Genomic DNA, 15,160 nt, shown 5'->3' with positions numbered 1-15,160 from the left:
GGCGATTTTATCGTGAGTTAGCTCAACTTCAGAATATGAATCATGATGTCATCGTTCTCGAGTCCAGCAGGTCGTTTTTTTATCAAATATGAAGCTGTGCTGTTGGAGATTGTTTCTCTCAGGGAATACTGATATGTTACTCATATTTTGGAGAGTAAGATGAAAATCTTTATATTTGGTGATTTTTTTTTGTATTGCTTTCTGTGTATTTTTCGGAACATCCTCCTGAAATGGCATCAGATATGTCTCACACTTATTTCAGGCCCTTCTCTTGGCGCTCAGGCATCACATGGCCTGTTGGAAACCCTGCTAAGTGCCCTCAGCGAGAGAGTCACATTTCAGCGGCTGTACGGATTGTGAATGATAGAGAGACTCTCTTCACATTCATTAAAGTGCCGCAAATGAATAATTCATGCTTTAGAATTGCAGCCCTCCAAATATTCAACTGTGTTGCATCAGGCCTTTCCTCTCCGATTGATTGCTTCCAGTACAAGTGATGCATGTGCTGGTCAGCTTGGGATCCGTATCCCATTCAATGGAAAGACCCGAATGTCTCCAAAAAACGATGGTAATTGAAATTATAACAGCGTAAAAGTGAGACAAATTTTTCAGCAGAAGCCACTTCATTTGTCTTTGGATGAATGAGACTTTTTTATTTTCTGTAAATGCAATGTTTGTTTAAATAAAACTTTCTGAAGCTATATTTTAAATATATGTCCCATTGTCAATCATCATAAGTGTGTTGTTGCAATGACGCATCTTTAAAAAACACTGCTTCAATGAATAAACCACCCACGAGGAACCATGTCGGTTAGCTTCTGTGTGGAGCGGCTTGTAAGAAACAGCAGTGTTGTTATCCTCATAATTCGCCCTCTCGCCTGCAGATATGTGACATATGAACCCTGCTTGCATAAACTGCATAAACACCTAACTCCCTGAGGCACTTGTGTATTCATATTTGGATTTTATTATCTGTTGTTGTAGACTAGTTTCGGGTGGCAATGCATGTAGTAATCTCATTCTGTTCTGATACTTTAAATGTAATTGACTACCGTAGACAGTTTTTCCTATGTATCTCAGAGGATCTACTGACAACCCCAGAGATGAGGTGTGAGCTGATGAATTCGGCAGTTTGGGTGTATCTTGCTCTCTATATCACAGTGGACAGGCTGGTCTCATCCAGCATTCGTAGCTTTACCTAACAAATCACTCGGCGTAATTCGTATATATCACGATCTTTACCTAAAGCTAACTAAGTATTTCACGTTTTATTCCTGAAGCTAAGTAAGTATTTCATGATCTTTTCCTAAACCGAACGAAGTATTTCACGATCTTTTCCTAAAGCTAACTAAGTATTTCATGATCTTTTCCTAAAGCTAACTAAGTATTTCACGATCTTTTCCTAAAGCTAACTAAGTATTTCACGATCTTTTCCTAAAGCTAACTAAGTATTTCATGATCTTTTCCTAAAGCTAACTAAGTATTTCACGATCTTTTCCTAAAGCTAACTAAGTATTTCACGATCTTTTCCTAAAGCTAACTAAGTATTTCACGATCTTTTCCTAAAGCTAACTAAGTATTTCATGATCTTTTCCTAAAGCTAACTAAGTATTTCACGATCTTTTCCTAAAGCTAACTAAGTATTTCATGATCTTTTCCTAAAGCAAACTAAGTATTTCACGATCTTTTCCTAAAGCTAACTAAGTATTTCATGATCTTTTCCTAAAGCTAACTAAGTATTTCACGATCTTTTACTAAAGCTAACTCAGTATTTCACGATCTTTTCCTAAAGCTAACTCAGTATTTCATGATCATTTCCTGAACCTAACCAAGTAGTTTTGTATCCTAAACTCAACTGAGTAGTTATCTTTGAAGACAGAAGTTTATTTTGAAAATGCATGTAACGAGCGATAATTGACATGTGTTGCTGGCTTTTGTTGGAAAAACCAAAGCACCAAAAAAGCACCAAAAATGAGAAGTCCCTTTTCATTAAATATCATATGAACCGTTGTATGAGGATACATTGCATTGGATGAAACAATGAAAACACACCGACTGTCCAGAACAATCCAGTTCAGTATTCAGTAATGAAACAAGACGGACCTCCCCACTGATGCTCCTATCACAAAGTAAAAGAAGAACGGAAACATCTGCTGGGGAATATACGTAATGAAAGCATGTTACCAGTGGAGTGCCAGAAACTCCACATGAATGGTAATGTACTCTTCTAGTGCCGGATGTGTAATTAAGCAACTGTTTGCTCAACATGCCAACTTCACAAGGTGATAATATATCGATGTTCTGATTCGATTGTTCTCCTTCCCCCAGAAAGCCAAAGAAATGCTTTAATATCATGTCATATTATGGCGTATGATTGCAGGCTTCTCTAACAGTTCGTCTAGACAAGAGGATTTTCAGCATGTTTGTCAGTCGTCTGTCACACGCACGACGAAACAGATGCCCTTATATTTTAATCAATGGAGCTGTCTTCACAGGCTGCGTGACAGCTTGTGTTTAACTTTTGTTGTATGAAAATGCGATCCAAAGTGTATTTATATGCTTTAAGTGAATTTTCTTCCATTTTACGTAGTATGTGTGTGTGTGTGTGTGTCGGCCTCTGAGTGCTGCCAAAATGCAGGTGACCTAGACTCAATGCTGTGCATGAATGCAGCCTCCGTAGACTCAGATGAAGCAGTGAAGCTGCTGCTCTGCAGCTTTCCCTGAGCAGCCTGTGTAGACATTGTGCTCAGAGTCGGATCAAAAGCATCTACAAACATGTTGTCTTGTCAAATTCACGCGTTTGTGTATAACCAGGTGCGAAGAGCACTTCGGGGCCTGATCAACAGAAAGAAATTGCCCTTTTCACTCTCGGATCATAATCCAAGAGGGAAAATCGCATCGATCGAGCTCTGCATTAAAGTATGTTGAGTAAGTATTTTTTTCTTTAAAACAGGTGCCGGCTGCACCACTCACACACCCTTACAGCGGCTACGATGGTGATATTCTTTCATGCAGTGGCGGACTCAGGCTGTGTGAGGTGCAGAGGGCAGAAAATATAAAAAAGGCCACCAGCTGCACGCGGCATAGGGCACCAGCACACGGCTTAAGTAAGGAAGCCTATATATGCCATCAAGTTTGTTTGTGCACTGCATTACTTTTTCTCCTCAGGAGGGGCAGTCTAGAGAAGTCATTTCCCAAAACTGGGTCATGACACACCGGTGAGTCGCCGAAAATTTTAGTGGGGTCGCCAAATAAATTTGCATAATTCCTCCCATTGTCTTTTATTAACATTTATATCTGCTGTACACCTTTGTTAATTGTAGCCTACTTTTAACATTGAATCTGAGATGAAAGGCTTGTGTACATTCTGTTTGTTTTACTGATCAGAGCAAAAACAAGTGAGAGCCTTTTAACTCTGCAAAACTGCATTCATTTGGTCTCATTTATAAACAATTTAACATGTTTTCAATAACACATGCATAAATTGAAGTTGTGATTAGTTTATCTAATGTATATATATAAAACAAATGGCTCATTTAGCTATTCAAGAAAATATAAGTCAGTGCGGAAATTGCAGAAAAAAAACGTCAGGAATGCTCATTTACGCGTAACATGCGCTCTTCTCATGATGTATATATAATTATATTATTTATTAATAAATATATATATATACAGGACTGTCTCAGAAAATTAGAATATTGTGATAAAGTTCTTTATTTTGTGTAATGCAATTAAAAAAACAAAAATGTCATGCATTCTGGATTCATTACAAATCAACTGAAATATTGCAAGCCTTTTATTCTTTTAATATTGCTGATTATGGCTTACAGCTTAAGAAAACTCAAATATCCTATCTCTAAATATTAGAATATCATGAAAAAGTATACTAGTAGGGTATTCAACTAATCACTTGAATCGTCTAATTAACTCGAAACACCTGCAAGGGTTTCCTGAGCCTTGAAAAACACTCAGCTTGGTTCAGTAAACTAAATCACACGTATGGGGATTATCACAATATTCGAATTTTCTGAGACAGTCCTGTATATGGTCTGCGGTGAAGTCGTGAGGAATTGTCATTTTCAAAAAATGGGTCCAAAGAACAATGTTGGGAAACACTCCATGAGAGGGGAACTTTTGTTGAGGTTTGTACAAACATTGGGGGAAACCATGTTGTGCTGTCGCGCCTCCCCTTAGTCCACCGAAAAGGCAACACTGCGTCTCTAAATGACTGCCGTGGAAACTTCTTCAAGCAATCAAAAGAGGAGAATGGAATAGCAATGTCACCGAAACAAACCCATCTATGTTTCCTCAGTTGAGTGCATGAAAAATCGTGAGAAGAAGAGATTGTTTTGGTGAGCGCCTGGGCACATTGTTGCCGTCAAGAACAAAAAAATTGAAATCGGCTGAGGAAAGGGGGGAAAAAATAGACACCAAACCAAAATTTGCTGAGGAAAAAAAAAAACATTCAGGCTCAATCATAAATTGCTGATGCTGTATATCCACTTCATCACACCAAACAGTATCATCACAGCTACTCAGGCTTCTGTCACCACCTCCCACTCGTCTCGCTGGCCGGGCAATCGTAGCTGTCAGTCACATAAATAACGCCGGTGACAGCGGTGGTATTTCAGACCAGAGAGAGGGATTTTATCATCTTCCCTCCGGCAGGTCACACGGCAAATGACTCATTTGAGTAAAGGTTGGGTGTAAACAGAGATGGCTTTTTTCATGACAAGGCTTTGACTGAGCATCACTGGAGGAGAATACGCCTTCATGGCGGTACCCCCCCCCGACATCGTGGGCGTGAGACTTCAATGGGAAATGCAGCAGAACATTAGAAGAAAAAAAAAAATGACAATACGGTAACTACATAAAAAATTCATGCCATTTTGTTGCTTCCACATTTGAGTCTCTTCAAAGGTTTCCGTTGGCGGCTTCTTGGAAGCAGCCCTGATGAAGAGACGAGTCTGCTCTCAGTTCTCGGGAGATTTTTTGAAACGTCAGTCTCGGTGAGGGCCTGCAGGAAGGATCCGTGCACACCGGCTTTGAGCCAACATATAGATTACGTCTGAATGAGTATTTCAACAATGGCTCGTTCCTGGGCATTCCGTGTTTTTTTTATCACCGGCGGCTGATCAAATGGCCGCTCGTCTAGTAACTTGTTCAGAGACAGAGAGAGAGATTTGTCAAAAGGAATGATTGCATCCTGCAACCTGTGCAAAAATTCTACATTTAATTTGTCAACAAAGACCAATGGATTTTGGGGGTCTAAGAGTCAGTCCTGGTGCTTAACCACCCGTCTCTCCACCCACCCACCCACACATTCTCTCACCTCCACAGTGTGCAGACATTAGCCTTATCTGGGGAGACATTACGAAAGCATCAAATTCAAGAATTTATGGAATGAGTCTGTTTGACTTAATGAGCTGCAAATCAATGTGTTGTTTTCCTCGTTTGTTTTTACAAAACGTAACACATGATGGATGGGTGAATTACGCCACAGCCGGAGCGTCAATCATTTCACATCATATTAAAAATGTGGTTGCGAAAAAACACCTTGTGCAAGCCAGAAAATATTGATAAGGGGACAGTCGTCAATTTCTATAATAAGTTGTTACTGATTATCCAGATGATGTTTAAATCAGTGAACTTGGGTCGCAAGGCAACATTGTGTCCTTTTTAGTCGAACTCTGGAGCGGTTCGCTTGGGCAGTTGTGAAATCACACTGGTCTGAGGCAGACCAAAATAGAGAGGTGGTCTGGTTTCCAAGAGAACCCTGGTGCGGTTCCATTGCAACGAGAATGTAATCCGACCCAATTGCAGGAATTGAACCAAAACGCGGGCTGCCTCCGGATACAAGTGAGCAACAGGTTCACATGAGTGGAGGAGGACTGACGTGCATTCAGATTATGCAAAATAAAGTCCACAAAAGCAGTGACTTTTGTAAAGTATTTCCAGGTGAGGTGAAGGGCTTCATGCACACAGTAGATCAGAGAAAGTGAAAGAAACCTCAACGGCAATATTTCAAAGTGATTCCCTGCATAGAAGAAGTGCTCTCAAGAAGAAAAAGATACATTTGCTTCTTCGTACACAACCCTCAGCAAATAAATAGGTCCACTTTACTTTGCGCACTGTAAAACTGGACCACACGTAACAGAAAACAAACCAAAGATTTCACCCTGATCGGGACCAATGGGAGACTGGCTTGTGAAAGCGCCCTCATGCACCTTTCACACAGGACGCCGTTTGTGCTTTCTTTGCCTCTGGTGCACCTAAAGTTCAACCGGGTTGAACTGGCGAACTGTTGTCACAGGCTGAGTGGCACTTCTCATGTAAAATATTTGATGTGCCCCTCTCAAAGCCATCTCACCCACTTCAAATGTCTTTAAAAATGCTGTGTGGCCAAAAGAAAAACCTTAGTTAAATGGCTTCCCCAGATCCATGATTAGAAGTTAAGATAGATTAGATCAGACTCTGATACTGAACTCTGGGAAATGAAGTAATGCAGTACACTATTCTCTGTTTTCATTACTGCGGTGCTGAACGGAGCGAGAGTCTTTGCTGCTTCTTCATCAAAGCCACATGCACGAGAACCGTCACACTCATTTATTTCAATGCTGGAGGGCTTGTTTGCGCGGTGATGTGATCGTTGTCGAAGCTCATCTGAAGTTTTAACCGCGGAGGCTGTTCACACAGCAGTCGCGAAAACGTTCGGTAATACAAAGTTGTACGAGAGTTTGTTTACGTTGTGTCTCTATCTCATTTCAATGCTGTCACAAAAACTCTCACCTGACAGCTACTCCGGCCAGAAGGCGGGTCGATGGAACAACACATATTGTAAATCCAACATTGGTCTGTTCACAAAGTGGGAGTACAAATACTCATAGAGGACACCGCCTCACCTGTTTTGAAAGCTGAGACATTTCAATTTCGGAATGCAAATAGCTGGGATTTCTACCGCTGAAGGGTCAGACACTGCAGAACTGGAGAATCGCCTCGCAGAGAGCAAAACAATCGCTGCACACGATGCCGCTTCACAAGGGGATTAAAAGGGCTCCGTATTATAATCTCAGCCGGCCATTAACTCAAAACCGAAAGCTGTAGAAATGTCAAACCTCGGAGAACTATTGACTCGGTGTCTCTGTTAAAGTGAAAAGCAAAGGCGAGGGGTATTATTTACATGTCATGCTTGAGATGTTTCCTGAAATGATGATTCCAGTTATTGTGTTCCCGTTTTGTTTTGTCCGACGGCCCCGTCAGTCAGCTTGAACAATTGGAGGAAAGTGTGATCTCGTTATTAAATGCATTTCTTTCAAAAAAAATAAACTCCGGTATTTGTGGATAAAATACGAAACAAGATGAGATTCTGCCGAGCCTTTATCCCGTTTCTAGATGAATACAATCAGATTAGGTACAGGAGCCAAGATTCATTTTTTGTTGTTGAATCGACTCACATAATTAATGTTAATTAAGTACAGCCGTGTATTGAAAACTGGTTATAGCCTTCCCTGGCTACAGCTTGCTGCAGCTGAACATTTTTGGGTGCACTCCCTTTTGGTTTCAAATAAAGTACTATACAAATAAGATGTTGGATTGTTTACAACCTGTGTGAGTCTAGCTGATTGTGTTTCTGTCAATGATTGCTGACTGCTTTGCCGCAATGTCATATCATTATCATAATCCAAATGTTGGCCAAAAAGATATGGCCAAAAGACCAAACTGGAACGTTCCTTTAGTCGCTGACGAAAAACAATTGGCGGCTCGACAGCATCGACAAAAGATCCAAAATCCACATTGCTCAGAAAAGGTTGGGTCGTTGAGTCCAGACACCGGTAGCCACTATGGTCTCCTTTACCCTTGGCCTCTGGTGCGCCCACAAACTCGCATCCCTCAGACTCAGTGGCTTCAATTAATTTGGCTCCCACCGAGCCCGGGCCTGAGAATATCAACCCAGGAGACAAGACATCAATTACTGCCAGATCTCCAGCTCTATTTAGACTGCTCGGGTGAGGAAGGACTGCTCTGACACTCTGAGGATAATAAAACTATTCTCTGCATCTGGAATGACAGTTGTACACATACACACACACACACACACACACACACACACACACACACACACACACACCGCCATGTGTGTTCATTATTATTGGAGTTTGCCAATGGCATTTGTCAATTTTTGGGACAAAATTGGAGCCAGTAAAAGCAGCAATTAAAAAGGAAAACAGGGTAGTGTGCTGAAGGAGTGTGTCTTTCGGTGATTGGTGTGAATTTGTTTAGCGAGCAGCCTGGCTCCTTCGCCAGACACTAACCAGCTACCTGCCAGGGACACACAAGACAAGCTGTGAGAATGAAGGTAAAAACATGGTTTTACAAGAAAATATCATAGATGACAATAAACAATGAGACGGCAAATAGTAAAAGTGGATTTGGCAAATGTTTCATGCATTATAAGTAAACAATAATTTATCGGGAAACCCCTGCAACCTTACATTACTTGTTGCAGTGTCAAGGCATTTAATCCTCCCTTGCTACTGCTGCGTTTAATGCTAATTTAAGCAAACAATGCCACGTTCTGTTTAACAGCAGTACACGACAGGGGTGCCTGCTGAGGACTGGAACGTCTTGCACCACCAAGGTGAGCTCCAAAAACATACAGTCCAACTTAATGAAAGCACAAGTTGTCGTTTTTACACTAAAACTGTGAAAAACGTGTTTAATTTCTTCTTTCATTTGCATGCAGACTACAGCAACCTTGTTTATGTACTTGGTATATTTGCCATCACACTGCAAGATGCCAGATAAATAGACCTCAAACCACTTAACAGTGTGGGTGAAAAATACTGAGATTTTCTGTTTTGCATTTTGCTAAGGTACTAAACTGGAATTTCACATCTAGCATCCCTGACAGACAGCATTAGCCAAAGTGCTACTGGTACACTTAATTTAGTGAATGCTTGAACAATCCAGTATGTTCAGGGTCCATAAAACAAATAAAATCATTCATAATGGGCGTTTATTCTCAGGGCTATTAGCTTAAATATCTCTGAAATAAGACTAAGATCGGCCACGCCATCGTCATATCAAAAAACAAAATTGACCGAATGATGATTCTGGATGAAAAGTAAAGGAATCGACACATTTATTTCGATTCATTCTGAGGGGAACATGAATGTCTAAATAGCAAATATGAACCTCATGGTGGCACTAAAGGAAAGGTCAGGGAACCGTCAAAGTCATTAGGGAATTCATGAATTCCAATCCATCCAGAATATGTTGTGATACTTAACAGAATAAGTGGAAAATTTAACCAATTAGTTGTCGCCAATTGAAAACTCTGGGATCACCAAAGTCCTTAGGGTTCATCCTCTGGGGACCATGAATACCTGTATCAAATTCCATTGCAATCCATCCAGAAGTTGTTCAAATATTTTAGTCTGGAAGGTGTGGAAAGACAAACTGACAGACCAACATCGCCATGGAGCTAGCGTGGCTTAAAAAAACAAAAACAACGTGCATTAACCTGTAATGGTCTCTAATCTCGAATGAAATGTATCCACGAATAATGTCAGAAATCACCCTGAGTCAAGCCAAGTTCACAAACAATGTCCCATCAGGATTTACACAACCTACAAGAACAATGGTTCGTGACCTAGCACAAGCTCTCTAACAAAACAAAGAGGAAGAGGAGGAACAGCTCTCTGTGGCAGACACAGGCTGGGTCACACACTGTGATGTTCATGCAGTAATCATGAGAGAAAAGGTCGCTGAAATAATGCAACACATTTCATCATCCATTAACCATGGGACTGTGGCTAAGTAACAGTGTGAAACCCGGGCCTCTGCTGCTGTTATGCGTGGAGATTAAGATTTGGCGTGAAAATAAACGTCTCCGTGTCGGAGAGCCACATCAGCAGAAAGCCCGGTGTTGAAGAGTCCCGTGACTTTGATCTGCTGGCCATTTATAACAGGGTCTACTCTCAGTCTGTCGAGCCCTTCACATTGGTGGCCTCCACATATTCTTCATGTTACTGCCCCATTAGACAAGCTCGGCTTTCTAATTGCAGTGGCGCTATCTGGCGCGTACAGGGGCCCTGCGCTGCTGTAGTCAGCACTCGGCGAGGCTCTTTTTCACATCCCTGTCGGTGCTGTAACACCGTAGATGAAGAAGTTTCCCGCGGAGACACCTTTGACATCCTCTTGTCACTTTAATTGATGGCAAAATTGCTACCGGTGATCATTAACATCTTAGAGCACTTCTGACTGCAGGTGGCTCTGAGGTTTCAGCTCATTTATCATCCAGGGAGCCTTTATTCTTACCTCAATTAATGGTAATGAATGCAGGATTTTCTCCCAATGTGTCATTAGTTGTCATGCCAGTTAATGGTGCAAAAATAATAATTGTTACATAGTTGAATAGTATCGGCAACTGCAATGTGGTTAGGGAAAGGTTGTGGTTATTAAAAAAATGTGGAAATTAATTGCAGGTCTGTGATGGGTTTCCAACTTAAAAGTCAGAATTGCTTCTCAGCTCAGGTGTCGGCATTACAAAAGAAAAATCAGTCAAACTGAAAAAACAACTCTTGCACACTTATTGCTAGTATGCTATTGGTTGCCTGCCGCTGCCCTTTCCTCTGAATGCCACGGCCCACTCATTAGTCATTCCTGTATATCTAGCTCCACTAGTCTTACAACTTGTTATTACCTATTTCAGAAACATTTTCCACACAATTGTCTGTCCTAAAGCACTTTTAACCTTAAGTCCCTCATTAAGACCAGGCAGCAAACCTACGGTTCTGAAGAGTTAATCGAAAGTGTCAAACGTGCATTCTATTAATTGGCCATCAGGGGGCGACTCCTCTGGTTGCAAAAAGAAGTCGGATTGTATGGAAGTCTTTGGGAAAATGATTTATTACCTCAGTAAACATTGTAAACATGAGTTTATGGTTTCAAGTCTTCTTCAATACAGCATGATGTTCATTTAGTAAATGATGCTTTAGGGCAGGGCTACCTTGTGATTGACAGGCCGCTACCACTACAAGAGCCGTATACGGCGTCTTTACGTCACTCCTCCCCTCAACTATATTGACTGGCTCAACTGGCTTGATTGACGGCTTCCTTCAAATGCCATGGCCTTCTCAGTTTTTCCAAAAACCATCACGAGTCTTAGCAATATACACGTTCCAATATGAATTTAATTCTGAGGGATACCAGGATCTCAAGCTGCAATGAGGCTGAAGACCTTGGTTTTGGGTTTAGTGGATAGAAGGATTGGGCTAAAAGGCGATTTTTTGTAAATAACAAGGTTTCAGGAAAACAGATTTGTCATCGGCATGAAAATTTAAATGATGACGAACTTCATCTAATCATATTTTGAATATTGGACGAGTGCTGTGAGTATTTTTCACACTCACTGCTGCAATTATGTAATTATGAAGGTATGTGGCTGCACACACACAAACACGTAGACCAGTGTGAAATCCACGCGGGGGCCTCGAAGAAGCTTTTGTATGTTGTCCCGGCTTAGGTGCACCCCGAGGAAAGATACTTGTTCACTGTAGGGAGCGACGCTGGTGCCTTCAACCTTCAAGATCGTTTTGACAAATTCATTGAGGATATTATCAAGGGAACCGGAGGATTGCCTCGTCATCCTCTGCGTGATACATCATCCATGAGTAGTCAAACGGTTGCAAAGTGGCTTAAGAGATTCAGACAGACGGAATAATCGTGGATCCAACACAACAGAAAGACACAACGGAATTCCTCACACAGCAGGAAAAGGAACAGGAAGGAATAGCTTCATAATGCAGAAAGTTTTAGCTTCCAGCTATACTGCATCTTTCTATTCCAAACAAGTAGGGAAAGCCGTAGAACGTACCAGAATGTGGAACTGACTGAAATTGTGTGTCAAATTTAAATAAAGACATGAATGTATGAGTTAATCTAATCAGCCCAGGTTTATTATGATCTATTTTCCAGTGGGACATGGAATTTACCCTAAAGTTAAACCTGACAGGACTATTAAACCCTTGGCTTCCCACCAGCACTGGAAGCTACTTACTCACGTCTTTGTTGTACCATGACTGGTGGTGGGGATTAGCACCAGGTAATGCTTTTACTGGCGTCAGCACTAAGGGGGGGTGGGGTCTCCTTGGTGGCAAACTTGGTTTTTAGCTTGCATTGCATGAGTGTGCCGTTTAGATCAATTCTGTGCCCGCGTAGATCTTCTTCTGGTCAAGTATGCGAGTGTCCACTCGGACCCCTCCGTGGACGTCCACGTGAAGCCCAAAATGTGTGACCGTTTGGACTGAAAGTACAGCAAACCCACAACCTGGATGCTGTATGTACTGTATTCCACGTCATTGGTACTAGTATTGTAAGCTGCTCTTCTTGCTGTCAGGAGGGAGCCATCATGTAATCTGATGTGCATGTGTCGAACATGTCTCTGTATGCGGACCCCGATTATAGTGCGTATGGAAGTGTGTGTGTGTGTGTGTGTGTCTGTGTGCGAGTCCGTACTGAAGTATGATCAAGGCTTCAGGTTGTTGTTTGCTCCGTGTCCATTAGGAAGCCGCAATTCAGTATGAGACAACATGAGCAATCTCAAAATCTACAAAAAAACTGAAGCCATTCTTAAGCAGTTATGTGAGACTGTACTTTCAGCTAACATGCTTAAAATGACAATGCTAACATGCTGATGCTGAGGTTAAATGTTTACCATGTGTGCTATCTTACTTTAGCTCGTATGCCAGCATTTGCTACTTGGCACTAAACAGCATTGCTGAGGCTGATGGGAATGTCATTTAATAGCAAACCATCAGTAGTTTTTGAGTCCAGATAGACAGTTGGACTCGAGAGAAGCGGGTAGGGAGGGGGGTGGGGGGGGTGGGGGGTTCAGACTCTTTTGGCAGACACAGTGAAGCTTGTCAGTTCCAGGACTTCAGTGCTGGTGTCTGTTTTTTACAGCCAGGCAGACACGCTGGGTGGTGTCAGGTCACACAGGCCGTATGCCTCTCGAAGGCATCAAGTGGCTTCAAAGCAACGCTGAATGAGCCAGCTGCACATCAGCGGGCCAAGTCTCTCTCTGTGACACAGTAAAGAGGAAATGGAAGCGAGGAGACCCATTTGGGTAAAATGATTTTTCTCAGCCAGATATTGTTCCGTTTTTTTCCGTTTCATGGCAACAAGAGTGTTCATGCTGTGTTCAGATATAGAAACCGGTTTTGGGTTTATTTGTAGAACAGTATCTGGGTTGCAATCTTGACAAAACCCACTTAACAGGTGAAACAGCACAACTTATCTCTGAGCTACAATCATCATTCTTGATTCTTTTCTTATCAAGCACTTGTGATGCAAAAGTTTGTCGCTGTTCCCAGTGTTCCCTACACGGGTATTGTAGAGCACACTACTGATGACTCGTTTTCATGTTTAATGGGTTTACATCAGTGAATCACAGTGCATTTATATTAGTTGTTCATTTTTAAAAATGATCACCAGAAAATCAAAGTGAACGCAAATGTCTACAAAAGGATCTTAGTATGATGTGTAATATACAGCACAAAATAACTTGCAGTAACGTGCAAAAAAATAATTATTCCTGCAATATCCACGCATGGCAACTATGGTTATCTAACTCTGGTTATCTTGATCTAATTAACTATTAACATGTAAATTAGATCAAGTTGAAGGAACAATTTGTCATTACATTGGATTAAAGACAAGTGCACAAAAGACAGTATATCTTTATATTCCCGGTGCCGAATCCAAAAATCTACGATTGTGATTGCTGCCGTATGTCAGCTAATGACAACCAACACAAAATGCATCACCACATACAAGTTTTAAAGCATACTTGAACATAACATTTTCAACATTTCGATTTGGGCTCCAAATATTGTAAATTGTTGATCTAAAATCAAAACACAAAGCCTGGACTCAGTTATCCAAGTGAAGTAAATGCCACGCACATCCAGAGCGATCCCATCGCCGTAACTAACACCGGAGCGCAGGTTTGCGGTGGACCCATCAACGCTGAGCATGAATGCATGCAAGCCCACCGCCAGTGTCCTGCCTAACTAATGCTCCACTTGAATAACCGGTGAGTATTTACCCTGTAATTTACAAGGTTTTCAGCAAACCAGAGCAGTGTTCACAGAGTACCACACAAACTACCAAAAAGTCTGGAAAAAAAACACCCCAAAAAGGTAATTCAAAGTGCACTACAAACTTCTTCAAAATACCACAAAAGGCTGTTTTGCATTTCACAGACAAATGTTCAGAGAGGCAGAGGGCTGCTGAGCTCACAAGCCAAAGCTTGATCGCATACAGGGTTTCCAACCACGCAGCAGGAACTCCAGCTGTGGGAATAAAAAATGCAACTTGCGAGCAGACAAGACTCGGATAAGCACAACCTGAACCAGAGCAAAGTCGATTGTGAGAAGCAAGTTGAATCTATTTTGAGCGGATGTGTTTTAGTGCATTTTAATATAAGCCAGTTTCCTCTGAGTGCTGGGCCAATGCCATGAGTGTTTTGTTGGTTATGATTCTACCTACACAGTGGTGAAGTTTGCTTTGTTCCAGCTCTGTAGTTCGAGAACTAGACCGTTCATTGGACACCATTCATTTACTGTTATTTTAGTAATATGTAAAGTAAGAGATGTTAGAAGTAGGGAGTCTGAAACTAATTTCACAGCAACTTAAAGTTTTAAGTGTGTATGTGACGAAGAATTAAAGGTGATTATTACTCTGGCCTCCCTGCAGCCAGAAGACTTGAGTTTGGTCATTTTCTGGCCTGATTATGTCTCTATTCTTAATGGACCTCACAGCAGATCACCTGGAGGATGACGTTTGAGATTAAGTGCCATGTAAAAGTCACACGGCACTGTTCTCACCTGGCCAAATAAATCAAATGTCGTAGATTCTAACATGGTCAGAGTGTACACGGCCTCGACCCGCTGCTGTCATCTGTTATTCACAACACGTCCTCATACCGAAGATACAAAATAGGTTAATGAATCCAAAGCAGTCCAGAACGGACAAACCCTGGCTCTAGATAGGGCCATTGCCGTTCGTGCGTCATCTACCGTAGTTCTCTGGGATGCTTGGCACACGGGAAAAGTTTCACTTGGCTGCAATCTCCAACCTCACTGCTAGATACTGC

The sequence above is a fragment of the Pholis gunnellus genome, assembly GCF_910591455.1.
Source record: "Pholis gunnellus genome assembly, chromosome: 3".
NCBI classification, from domain to species: Eukaryota; Metazoa; Chordata; class Actinopteri; order Perciformes; family Pholidae; genus Pholis; species Pholis gunnellus.
The sequence above is the reverse complement of the archived record's forward strand: the minus strand, read 5'-3'. Positions refer to the sequence as shown.